Raw genomic sequence first — 12,929 nt, forward strand, 5'->3', positions numbered from 1 at the left:
GAAATCTAAAAAATAAACCCAGCATTTGCTCTGTTGCCTGTACAGTCACACGTAAGGGACAACTGAGAACTTTCCCTGTGTATAATCATGACTCAGATGAGCCTACCATAAAGTGGGGGTTTTAAAAGAGCAGCAGAAGCTTAGGAGTTAATGATTCTGTGGAAAATGTTTAAAAAAGAAAAGTCTGAGTGTAGCCTGCAATACATAAAGTGAAAACTGACAAAGAGATGGTAGCAATATACCATCAAATTCTTTGCCAAAGCAAATGAAAAAGTCACCCGGGCAGATAACATCTGGATATGTGCAATCTCAATTTAGTCAAAATCCCAATGTAAACAAGTCCACTGATAGCAGAAGGGTAGTTAAACATTCCGCTAGCTTTGGGTAATTGAAACCATCTTCCTTTTTTTTTAAAAAAAAAAACAAAACAACCAAACCTTTCAATTATCAAACTCGGAGGAAGAAACTGACAGCTATTGGAAGGAATCCATTAAAATTCCAGTTTCTTACTTTGCAGGCCGACATCTTTGTAAACAATATCTTTGTTTACCAAGGCTAGGAATTGGGCAATGTCAGAGCTCTCAAATGGCTTAACAGTAGTAAAAGTCAGTAATAGAAGGATATGTATTATTTATAATATAAACACCATATACTTGGATGTGATTTATTAGACAGAGATATATGTACCGCTAATTCTATAATGAGATTATTATTTCCAGTAACATGAATATTACATGGAAAGCTGGAAGAAAACGTATTTCTGCTGTATAACGTGGAGCTCCCTTAAAGCATTCACATCACCCCACAGGAATCCTGCAAAAATGGCAGCAGCCACTCTGGGAATGGGAACAACGCAGCAAATAAGTTCAGTCTCAGGAAAATTTCACGTAAAGGCTGTGTAGGATCAGTGGCAACGTATCACATGGCACCAGCCTAATTACATATTGCAGTAGTTGCTTGGTCAACCCATATGTCAACTTACTGCATTTGTACATTAGCACTGATAATAAAGTTTTGCCAGTAATCTGAAACATCTGCAACAAGTACCAGTGAGGCATTGAGTACAGAGTAGCATTAACAAAACATATATATATATATATATATATTTTTTTTTTCCCCAATGCTAACATCTCAACATGGTTCTGGGGTAAATGTCACATTAGAAATAACTGTAGTCCTGCATAAATTAATTTCTGTCCCTTCTGCCCGAATGCACGTGAAGTGGAATAGTCTATACAGTTCTACCAGCAGGCATGTAATTTCTATGCAACAAAGCTGAGGCCTGTTCAGCTCCAAGTCAAGTGCTGGGAACTCTAACAATGTTAGGAAGCACTAGGGGCTACGAGACAAAGAAATTCCTGTGAAGTTCACTGTGCATTTTCCTGTTAAAAGGAGAATATCATTCACATGTGTAAACCCCAGCAAACCCTAATGGCAACTAATTGAAAAGTAAACTCCAAAAACTCTAAAATTCTCTTCTCCCCTCACTCACGATGCTAAAAAGCTCATTTTTATAAATAGGGCAAGACTCTCATTTCCATGTAGCTACGGCAGGAGCAAGTATTAAACAGGCTGATTTAAAAAGAAAAGCATTATCAGAATACTTATTTGCACACAGTTATGCAGAAAAATCACCTCAAATGAAATTCAATTGAGCCATTTTATGTTGACTATGACATACAAGTAAATCTAATAAACAACGCAAGCAAAATAAATCACTAAGCTTACAAAAAAAAAAAGAAAAAAAAAAAAAAGCAAATAGATTTAAAAAGTAAAACCATGAAAAACCCAACAGTTTGCTCAGAAGAAAACTGTCTCGCATGGTCATTAACATTGATAACTTCAATGCTATCTGGAGCTGAATTTCTGAAACTCTGGACCTCTGATCTCATTTGCACAGTAAGAATCACACCGCAGTGCCATTCTCTAATGGAGGAATCTTGCAACAGCGCATCACGCCCAACCATTTATAGACAATCTTTGCCTACATCAAAGATAAAAACGTTCAGCTTTCAAGACAGTCCATGGGCAGGCACAGCATTAACCATTTTCAAAGTGTTACTCCGTTGCCTTGCACTTTGCATAAACCCATCCTGGACACACTCAGTATTAATGTATCAACTAGATCCGGGTATTTTAACAGTGCCACATCACACATGATTGGCACAGCTCCATCAATCAAAGTCTTTATGCTTAGATTCCATTTTTCTATTGTTTTCTAATGTTGGGCTACTTAAATATTATCATTCAAACCACACATTTATTCATGGAAATAGGTCTCAGAGAGTACGTTTCAATCATTCATAACCTCACTGCTGTTTTTCAAGGTATGACTCACCAGCAGCCATGTATCTTGGCTATAATTGGGGAATGCTTTGTTAATGTTGTAAGCCTTTTCTTCCACTGCAGAAAAAAAATGACCATTCTGAAGGTATTTGATTGTCCAAAATTGTACTGTCTATTAAAAATGGAATGGCTTGCTTCTGCTGCGGGTTTCCAAAGAGAAAAACAAACTGAAAACAGTAGCTCAGGATTATCTGATTATCAGACCTATCAATCTCCTGAATCACATTTTGAGAAAAAGAACATGGAGAGATTTTCTTTTTCATTTGTTTCTTGTTCTTGTTGTTGTTTTAAGATACTGCAAATCAAATCTCAAAATTACATTAGTGTGTAGTCATTATCAGTTCCACGTTAACACAAAGCCATGTTGGGATAGTTAACCTGCTTCATCACACTGTATGTCATTCAGCCAGCTGACAAAGTCTCTCATTTAAGTACCATCTACAAAATTGCATTGCATACAGTGGGAATTTTGCCGACAACAATTTTATCCCACCACACTGTGCCCCTCTGGGGACTTGGAAAGCACTTGGTGTCCCCCTTGTGAATGTACAGTATGAAAAAATACATCAAAATTGGACTGAAACCATGCGCCTGCAGCTTCGAGATGCAATGCTCCTGAACAAGAACTTCAGTTCCCAGCAGTGAAAGCTCCTCTCTCCCTGAATATTTTCAGAGAAAAACAGAACACAAAACACACTCCATATCTGAGATGCAGTGGTCTGGAGGATATTCACTAATCACTCAATGAGATTCTTCAATAGCCGTACTATTCCATTTCAGAAATAACATTTCAGGAATGTATTTATACTGTGTCAAACGTGGATCCCCCGAGCAATGCATTGAAGGTAATCACCGGTACATCTGTTTCTGTCATATTTAAATTCATGGCCTAATTCAATTGCAAATAATTAGCTATTTATCACCATGAAGTTCACATTACAAAATCAGAAAGGGCCAACACGATCCTAGCCATTTAACAAAAGATTCGGGACTTGGAAGGAGGAAAGGGGAGAAAAACAAAATAAACCCTAGCAATCAATCCCACAGTAAACCAAACACAATCAGTTCTGCCTGCCCATCATACTCCTACAAGACCCAGATCCTTTTGTTTTTTCACAGACTTACAGAATATATTGCCATACACATCAGTTAAGCCCATCTTTCATTTTTATAGCCTGAAGAGAATTATGTAGACAAAACAACGTGAGCACACAGCCCCTGCAATACTGGTGTGACCTCGGTTTCTAACACCTACTTTGGAATGCTACTATAACTCAAGAACTTTTTTTTCCCTTGCAAGGACATCTTAATTATCCCACCCGTGACATGAATGTTTTTGGAAGATAAAGTCTGTAATTAACTTGTTGCCAAACAATATGTTTACTGTCCCTGAAGGTCAGTTCTCATATAAAGACATAAGGACACTTAACTTTGGGAGATGTGCATTGTAACCGCCGTCAAACATTAACTAAGTAATCATCCATTATCCATAGCAGCAGCAATCCAAAGTATGAACATATTCCAAGCATTATAAAATGATTGTGTTAAAATAAATCCCTACCAAGGCTTCCAAAAAATAAGCACAACCACAGACGTGGTGCTTGACCCATTGTAACAGGATTTGTTAGAAATTCCACTTCATCTCAGTAGTCAATCGGTAGTGGAAGAATTTGCTCAGACAGTCAAACACGATTGTTCCCTTATTACAGAAATCTGTCTCTGCTGACTGCCCTGGTCAGGGGAAATGAAATTTGAAAAGATTTCAACAAAACAGCTGTAAAGACTCCTTGCCTCATCTAGTACTGAATTTATGCTAGAAATTTACACAGGCCCGTTGCACTCAGAAACCTGTGATGTGCCAAGGGTGGTGGGAGGGAACAAGAGGTTCATTAGCCCTGCTAAGCCCTGAAAAGCAGCTCTGCACTCCTACTCAGGTCAGGCCCTCTGTTTTTTTCCAGTTTCTTTTTGTGCTGGACGTTGAGTGGCACCTTCATATCCACAAAGCAGCTTCCAGCTACACTTAAGAGAAGTATTTGGTGTGGATAAGGGCACAATTCAGATTCCTAACAAGAGTCCTGTTTCAGGCAGATGAAAAAGCAGCTATGCTGAATTAAAGACCGCCTACAATATGTGTGTCAGTTAATTGTACATATGAGTTAGGAGAGGTACAAAGAAGATGAGAAAAAGGACAAGCACTGGAAGAAGTAAAAGGAAAATTACAATAGAGATACATTCTCCCTTTGCTGTTGTGCCAAGTGTTACTCAGTCTGTGACTCACATCTCCATCATTATTCTGAATTTCAACAGGAAACCTAGCACACACTTGGCCCTAACTCTGACTTACACTGCACTTACAGTCAGAGACAAATGGAGAGAATAGAAGACAAAAAAAAACAGCTACCAAAATTAAGGAAGAATAACATAGACTTTGCCCAGTCAGGAGCATCCTTCTCCTCAGCTCACATGCAGAGGAAATTCTGGACACCACAGGAACTGCTTATGAAGAAAGCCAGAAGTACCAGCAACACAGGCAAGAGTGAATATACATTCAGAGGGGATAAAAATGAATGCCAGAAATAATCAACACTGAAATAAAGGATGGAAAAGTTCAACTATGCTAAGGAAAGTAAAACTTCAGGAAGGGAAAGACATGAGAAATTAGGATGCCAAAGACAATGAACACAAGAACTGGAGAAGGAAGAGTCTGGAGACACTCATGTACAAGCATGGCTATTAGCACTGCAGTGAACTAGTAAATAAGAAAGCTCTTTTGGCACATCGCAGTCTATTATAGAAGATATTTTGTACTTGTACCATTCATGCAAAATTAGTTGATTCCTGGCATCTGTCATTTGCAAAACTCACGTGTGTCAGCACTTCAGATACTAGAATAGCTTGTAAGTGTTGAAACATGGACTATTTGCTGTTTTTCCACTGAGAATAGATTAGATTTCAAATTCCTCCACTTTGTTACCAAAAGCATTTCCATCAGCTGGAAACACTTTTCAATCCATCTTGCCAACATTTGACCTATGCTAGTTTCTTTTGGAAGGTGAAACCAGTCAGGATTGGGCATGGATAAGCAATTCTCCACTGAGAACATGTCAAATAGACACATGGCCTTCCACAAGCCAGAATGCAGTCAGTGTGCATTTCTTAGGGACACTTGCTCTGAGCTGTTCATATGGAAGCAAATAACAAGAACCTATGTCACTCGGCAGTTTCTCTTGAAGATTAGCAGAGGGAACACACATGCTATTCATTTTCTGAAATAATATTGGAGAGTGCTGTTTATATACTGCCTATAGACCATCTAATTTAAAGAATGTAGCATATTAAAGTAATTGAAAAAGGCATTTGTTTCTGCAGCACAAAATGTAGAGTCTGATTGCTAGACAAAATAATTGACATACTGTTAGACTATCCACATTTGCATCAGTACTATCGTGTAATAAGCTAGGGCATAAGAGAAGACTACAGCTAATCTCAGCCCAGAAACCTTCAGTCTTACTTCTTCACTACTGCCAGTGACCCCCCTGAAGTGCCAGCCATCTGCAAACTGACTTTTGTACATGAAATGGATGCAAAGATATGATGTTACTGCTGGCTGGCAGCTGGTGGCACCTGATACCACAGCAGTATTACCTTTACCATACTGCAGATGGAAGTATGCCTAAGTTCGTCCTCACGTTCTTCCCACCATTCCCCTTCCCCATCCTTCCACACTCTTTTTTCTTTGAAAACAGGTTCTCACAAGTCCAGCCCTGCTGCCTTTTCAATTTCCCAAATGATCTGTTGACTTCCTCATGGTTTCCAGGAACAAAAGCTTTCCGCAGGCCGGCAGCACCCTGCAGAGAATACAGATGCCTTGTTGCAATGGGAGGAAGAAAATCAGAGTTGAAGTTATAATCCTGAGCAGTACCACCACTCTCCATCCTCCGTGTAAAGTTGTTCAAGTCCTTCCCACTTTCACATTCCTCCTCTTGCTCAAATGGAGGATATTTGGAACAGAGAGCAGCCAGGAGTACAGGTGCCCACTAGGTCCACTAAGATGCTGGATGTGAATCAGATGCACTGGGATCACAGGCTCCTACTGAATTTCACACGTAACAGGAGCCTCAGATAAACCTTCACACGAAAGAGAAGTGTTACTAAATACTCAGCTTCCAGCACTATGCGCTAGCAAATGTCCCCTGGATGATGGATTGTCCTGTACACTCCTTTTGCACGCAGTCACCCAGGGTGCACCAGTGACGTGTTACCCCAGGCTGAATCCTGCTGAATGAGGCAGCTTGTCGAGCAATGCCACAGTTCTGCAAAGCAGCAGCTTTTAGGCTTTCAGTCCAGCTAATCTGGAGGTCAAAATACATGAGACTTAGTTTTGCATTAACACTATAAACGATCAAAATAAATCATTAGCTATGATTCATCTATTTGTGCAGAAACAATTAAATGTCAGTACTGTCAGGAAAGGGAAAAGTTTATGATTAAGCTCCAGCTATATTCATTCCTCATAATCACTACTTGAGAAAAGCATTCACTTGCATTTTTAAAAGATTCAGCTCTTCATTCTCCTTCCACCCCAATGAGATAACATCGCGAGGAATTCACACACAGGAACAGCTATGCAGAAACACATACCTTTACATTCAATATTGTTACATGAAATGGTTTTGCAATTAGGCTCATTTTAGAGCAGAAAAACACTTCAACAGAAAATGACAGGATAACTCAAATAAGCATAGAAAGTAATTGTGCTTAAACAGATGCAGACATCAAGTCATGGATCGTCTACAATTCACTGGAAAGCTCACATGCAATTCTGCTGTCGAAACTGAGTGTTTCAATTACTGGCAGTCTTAACCTTTCTGCTGCATGAATTTTTGATCTCCACTCAAAGAGGAACAGGGAAACCACCCAGTTTTCCAGCATGTACAGAATAACTAAGCAATCCGTATCATGTTCCCACTGAGAAAAACCCCCCATCCATCCTGTCTATCAGTAAAGATCGCTGGAGGAATGCCAAGCGAGGAACGCCAAGTGAGGCATTTGTGTCTGTTTGACTTACACGGGTTGTGTTCATCTTTATTTGTTCGAGTCACAAATAAGGATAAAACAGTAAACTAGGTAGGGCACAGCACACAGACCATCCTCCTGTCTCATGAGAAAAGGCTCTCAGACGAGGAAAGAGCTTGTGAACTGCTGCCACCTGAGTTAACAACAATAACACGATATTATACCTTTGGGTATTTTGAACATGGAATTAAGTCATTTATTTAAATATCGTGTAACAGCTCCAGAACCACTAGAAAAAAAAAAAAAAGGTTTTATTTTTCTGATGTACCAACAAGTTTTACATGGAGACCCCGAGTGCCTCACCACGTTACGGCTGCAGAACGAATCTTAATTAATTTACTCCCAAATGAGTACCACGTTTAGAAGGAAAGAAATTGTAATTTTATCCTGGGAGGCAGCTTCACACACATGGGACAAACCATTACCTTATCTGATTCGTATCTGTTCTCTAATGGTGCAGGGTCTTACTGTACAAAAAGTCATTCTAAAAACACCCAGCTGCTGTTGCACATAAATACTGCCTTCTTTTCTCTGGATAAAACCCTTTGGAGGGAAATTGCTAACTTGCTTAAGGCTTGTTTTTCTCACATCTCACATGGACATGCCTCAAGCACTCCTATCAAATTTTAATCACCTATGTGGAAACATCTACAAGTTCAACAAAGTTCCGCTGCTTCTGTTCTGCTATTTTGGTGTTTTAATTGTGTTACTTCATGCAGCAGAACGAAGTTTGACATCAGTACAAAATCTCACAAAACATCAGTTTAACTGTAGTTTCCCCCTTAGGAAATGCATTCCCTTGAGGATAACTAATGCAAACCATCTGAAAGCCCCATTTCAGCTTAAAACCTTCTCAAAGAATGCCATTCTCATAAAGTCAGTGGCAGCATTATGATTTGTCTGAGGCACAGAAGTGTGGGACTTTTTTTTTGTTTTTCAATTGTGTTAAAAAAAAATACATTCAAAAATTAAAAAAAATATCATATTAAATGAAAATGTAATCCAAATTCAATATAGCACTGACTCCGGAACAAAAGTGTGATAGCATCATGCTGGAGACAGACAATTAACATTCTGCTGGAGATGGACGATCCTTATCATTTGCCTTGATTGCTTCAACAACTTTTTATTAAGGCAGTGGCCAATGCTGTAATACAAAGACAAGAGTCCATGCAAACATCCAAAAAAGGATTTCACAATAACATTCAGTGATTCAGCGTATCAGAAGCTGATGCTGACTTTACAAATATCAAAGGCTATCGTGTTGCAATAAATTCCACCAAACTAATTTATTAGAATGCTAATTGTTGTTTTTTATAGCAGGAGAAGGAAGTCACTTTATGTATCAGTCTTTGAAGAGAATCTTGGAATCTTACCTATGTGTTCCAATTGTTAATTGAGTAATGACAGTTAATTCTGGACTTAGGGGAGCAAAACTTGCAAGATATAATTTGTACAGTCACACATTCAGACACACTTGATCTCATAGGGGCACACATGGATGCAGACTGATAGCAACCACGAGGAAAGCGGCAGCACAGGCAGTCATCTGCAAAGCAGCAGTCATTTCCTACAACAGCATTTTAAGAAAGCTGCAGAGGAAGAGGCACCGTGCGGTTCTATCAATAATCAGCCCATGCCTTCCCATGGCTCTTGCCTGCTCTTTCAATGTGTCTATCAGGAACATCCTCCCCCCAGTGATGAGCAATCCCCCAGCAGCTGAAGGCACCAATGCATATTCCACAGACGGATTCCCATGCATTACCTCAACCTTTGCGTTCTCACCTCCACATTTTCAGCCTGTTTACAAAGAAATGATTCCGCTATTGCTAACCTCCCTGCTTTCCCCCCCCCCAAAGCAATGAAGACACTTCTTGTATGCTGGACACTGTCATGGCTTTAAGTAGCTTGTTGGGCCTTGAGCTGCCCTTCCCTCACCTGGGTGAATGTAACTCTTGCAATATTAGTGTTCTCAGAGAGAGAAAAGAGAGAATCACTACTCCAGGATAAAAAAGCTTTTAGCTAAAAGAACTCAGCAATCAGGAAAAAAGAGGAGCAATCATTTTGTTTGTTCCCGTGACAAACAAAACCTTCCATGCCAGTAGACGCCATATATTGACAATAACCTGTAAGCAGAGTAGCACACCTAGTAATAAGGTGGCATTATGCTGCACTGGGTTTCTATCGTGCAGATGTTATTTTTTCATTCTAGGTAGAATTTTGTAAAAACAAAATGTTGTGTCTTTCCTCAGACAGCAACATTAAGAAGTCACAATTAATTTGCATTGTGATTTTTCTCCCAAATCATCAGCTTTACCTAATATTTCCTAACTTAAATACGGAGGTCATAAATATTGACAAGGGTATCACCAATCAACTCAAGATACAAGGGATAGAAAATGTGGGGATTTTATGGAAATAATTGTTTTTATTTTCCTTCACTGCAATTAATTCAATAGCCAACCCACCACCAAAAATGTCACACCAAACCAACATCACTATATGGTCTATTCATTAACCATGGCAGGTCAAATAATTTAAAAGTGAAAGGTGGCCAGGTAATGAGATGTAAGTGGGGGAGCTGATTTACAGTGACACAGGTACCTCCTCTCCGGGTTACCTCACATATGCAGTAAAAAATCCACAGAGGGTCAAATTCTTATGTCACCCAGAAAGGATCGCCATCACTCCCCATCTGAGCTGCCCTCATTTTACTTCTAATACAACTTCCAATTTTCACCCTGTCACTTTCACTTGTCATTTAGTGGCTTGATTCTGTTTCAAAAGATGTTATAAAGCCTGCTTGTCATCACCTGCTGCATTACATAGACCTCAGCAGTAACTATGTCACAGGCCAAACAGAAACAGCTCGTGTTAGCCACCCACTGATTCCTACATTCAGGAACAGTTCTGGACCTGCAGTTTATAACAGGGCATAAAATGGCATGAGCTGGTACTTAATCAATCAGAAACGTTTCAGTTAACACCAACTCTGCATTGCTTTCCACACTTTTCAGAGTAAGTTTTAAACACTTGTGGCAGCACTGTTTCCTCAAAGGTATCCATCATGTCTACTCCTTCCCCATGGCCTATAACGTAACCCCATACTGCATGATGATGCAGCATGCTTCTTTGGAATTTTGGAGCTATTACCAATTGTTCTTTTTGCTTTTATTTTTTCCTCAGAAAAAACAGCACCTGTAAGAGTGGTCAGTGAACACCAACAGCAATGCTGATGCAGTAACTCGCGCCTCAGCTGGGATGAGACTGAGTAGGCTCACTGCATCCTCTCCGAACAAAGGCATGCCCAGTCTGGAAGATATAATCTGATGTTCCAGGGTTGGACACCACAAAATAGTTATTAATATGGACTGAGAAGACTGTGAACACAAAGCTGAAACGCAGCCAGAAGTGGCTTTTTGTTTGTTTGTGTTTTAACAGAAAATTTACTGAGGTTAAGGGAAACCCCTGAGCTGAGAATAAGCAGAGATTAAGAGAAAACTTTTGAGCAGCGTAATCTCTGCTTGCTCTGTTCCTGCTCTTCCCTTCACACTCATTTATGGTCATTTGGGGACTTGTTAATTTTTTTCTTTTTTTTTTCACAGCATTCTAGAAACACAGCAATAGCCAGCTTCACGCATGGAGAGGATGGTGTAAGCTCCTAGTACATTTCCCAGTCCCCAAACTCATTTAATATAAAATCCTCAAGTTGAGGACATAACAGATATTAAACTGATAAAAACATATGCTCCACTTGATCTTTGCCAAAAGGTCAAGAAGCAAACACAAGTCAGCAGACTCGATGGTTCCTTGGTCTGACTCAGAGAACACACCGAGACTGAATCATTGTAGGCTTTTATACCACTGCAGCAACAATTATTCAGCTTTATCACTCAGATTTATTTCAAGAAACTCAAGAAAGGCTACGAACCCCAAATAACTCACTCCAAGGTTTTAATTAGCTCGTGACTTTGCACACGCAGTAACTGCAGGAGCCATTCCATGCACTCGTTTATACTGCTGTGGGTAACATCTCCAGCACAGCAATTTGGAGAAGCTACCAATGCCACGTCCAGCCTCCCCAAACACTCCTGACCTGGTTTGATCATTTATTTTACTGTCAATTGATAAAAAGAGAAACAACAACGTTCCCCAAACACTATAGCTACCTTCTCGTTCTGGAATCACCATGGGGCTAGTTTAGAATTTTCTCCCTATGGGTTAGAGAACAACAAATCTCAGGTGCACGTGCAAGCTTCACAAATGTCATACAGAAATACAAGAACTGCTTTTGGCGAGGGAAGAAACAAAGTATATCCCTAAATTCAGGAAAGTTAAGAGAATTTTTAATAAATAGCATACAGAGAACAGAACTACATATTGCAGTGTATTTTCTTAATAGTTGCTGGATTCATCGCAGTACCTCCCACAGTTATTCGAAAATCCCATCTCTATCTTGCCATGGTGTGATTTTTACTCACTCGAACTCTACGATAATTAACACCAACACTAAGATAGTACTGCTAAAACGGCTGCGCGCTTTTGTTATAAAAACATGTTTCAAAAAACCATTCCTGAGCATGCAGGCTAAAAATGTCCTTTGATGTTAATGAGTAATAACAAAAGATGTTTGAGCAACCTGCAACAAGACAGCAATTTCTTCAAAAATGACTTCAGTTTTCAAGAGCACTTTGTAAACAACCATGTCAAACCTTATATTTTGATAATGAGTTTGCATTCCCAAGTAGGAATTATAATCACTAATTATTTATGAGAGTAGAACAGTAGGTCAAAAGCAAAAGGAAATGTATTGCCTCATCAGAAGTATCTAGCTGGTACTCCGATGTTGGTATTCCAAGCTGCACAAGAGAGCCAGCTAACTAAAAGGTAATTGTTTTAAAATAGAGCACTTAGTGAGTCTGTATCAGCAAATCTACTGGATTTTAATGAGTTAAAATATTGTAATAGCATAGCTTTGTTCTTTAGGTTAATCACCTTTCCCTCAGGCTCCAAGCAACATTTAAACATATGCTTAATTTGCTATTGAAGTCAACAGAACTTGCAGTGAATGGTGGAAGTTAAACATGCTTAATGAGATTTACTGAATCAGAATGCGTAAAAACTGATGTGAGCGGATCTGAAACCCAAAGGCATCAGCCAAGTCCACCCCAAGTCCCCCTAAAGATACAGAGTCTTCAAAATGATACGGAAAAGAAGTTATGGCACGTCTACTGCACATCTGTACTTCTGAATCACGTATATAGCAAAACAAATAACAGCAGAAATACTTGAATGTGCGCTAATACTAATGAAAGCCTTTATGAAACTGTTTGGCACCACTGCTCAAGCAAAGCCTTCTGACGTGAGACATTGTTCATTTGTCTCCTGTTTCCAAAGGAAAACGTCACACAACTGAACTACTTCTACCAGGAGGAACAGGAAGGGATGGAAAGATGGATTTTACAAATACACTTAGCTACCTGGAAAAGAAGCAGTGCAATCCAGTA

The 12,929-nt window shown here is 39.5% G+C and overlaps 1 protein-coding gene and 1 non-coding gene across 4 annotated transcripts in view; both read right to left on the reverse strand.

Moving 5' to 3' along the window:
- The window catches only part of MACROD2 (mono-ADP ribosylhydrolase 2), an 839,235-nt gene that overhangs the window by 452,373 nt on the left and 373,933 nt on the right, over positions 1-12,929 (reverse strand). The gene's annotated exons all lie outside the window — the stretch shown is intronic.
- Positions 11,015-11,206, reverse strand: LOC122166693. The gene has a single exon (XR_006170870.1). It is a non-coding gene; the product is annotated as a U2 spliceosomal RNA (small nuclear RNA).

Source organism: Centrocercus urophasianus, unplaced genomic scaffold (assembly GCF_019232065.1).
Source record: "Centrocercus urophasianus isolate 14NV4802_14NV808 unplaced genomic scaffold, USGS_Curo_1.0 seq_10, whole genome shotgun sequence".
Taxonomy (NCBI): domain Eukaryota; kingdom Metazoa; phylum Chordata; class Aves; order Galliformes; family Phasianidae; genus Centrocercus; species Centrocercus urophasianus.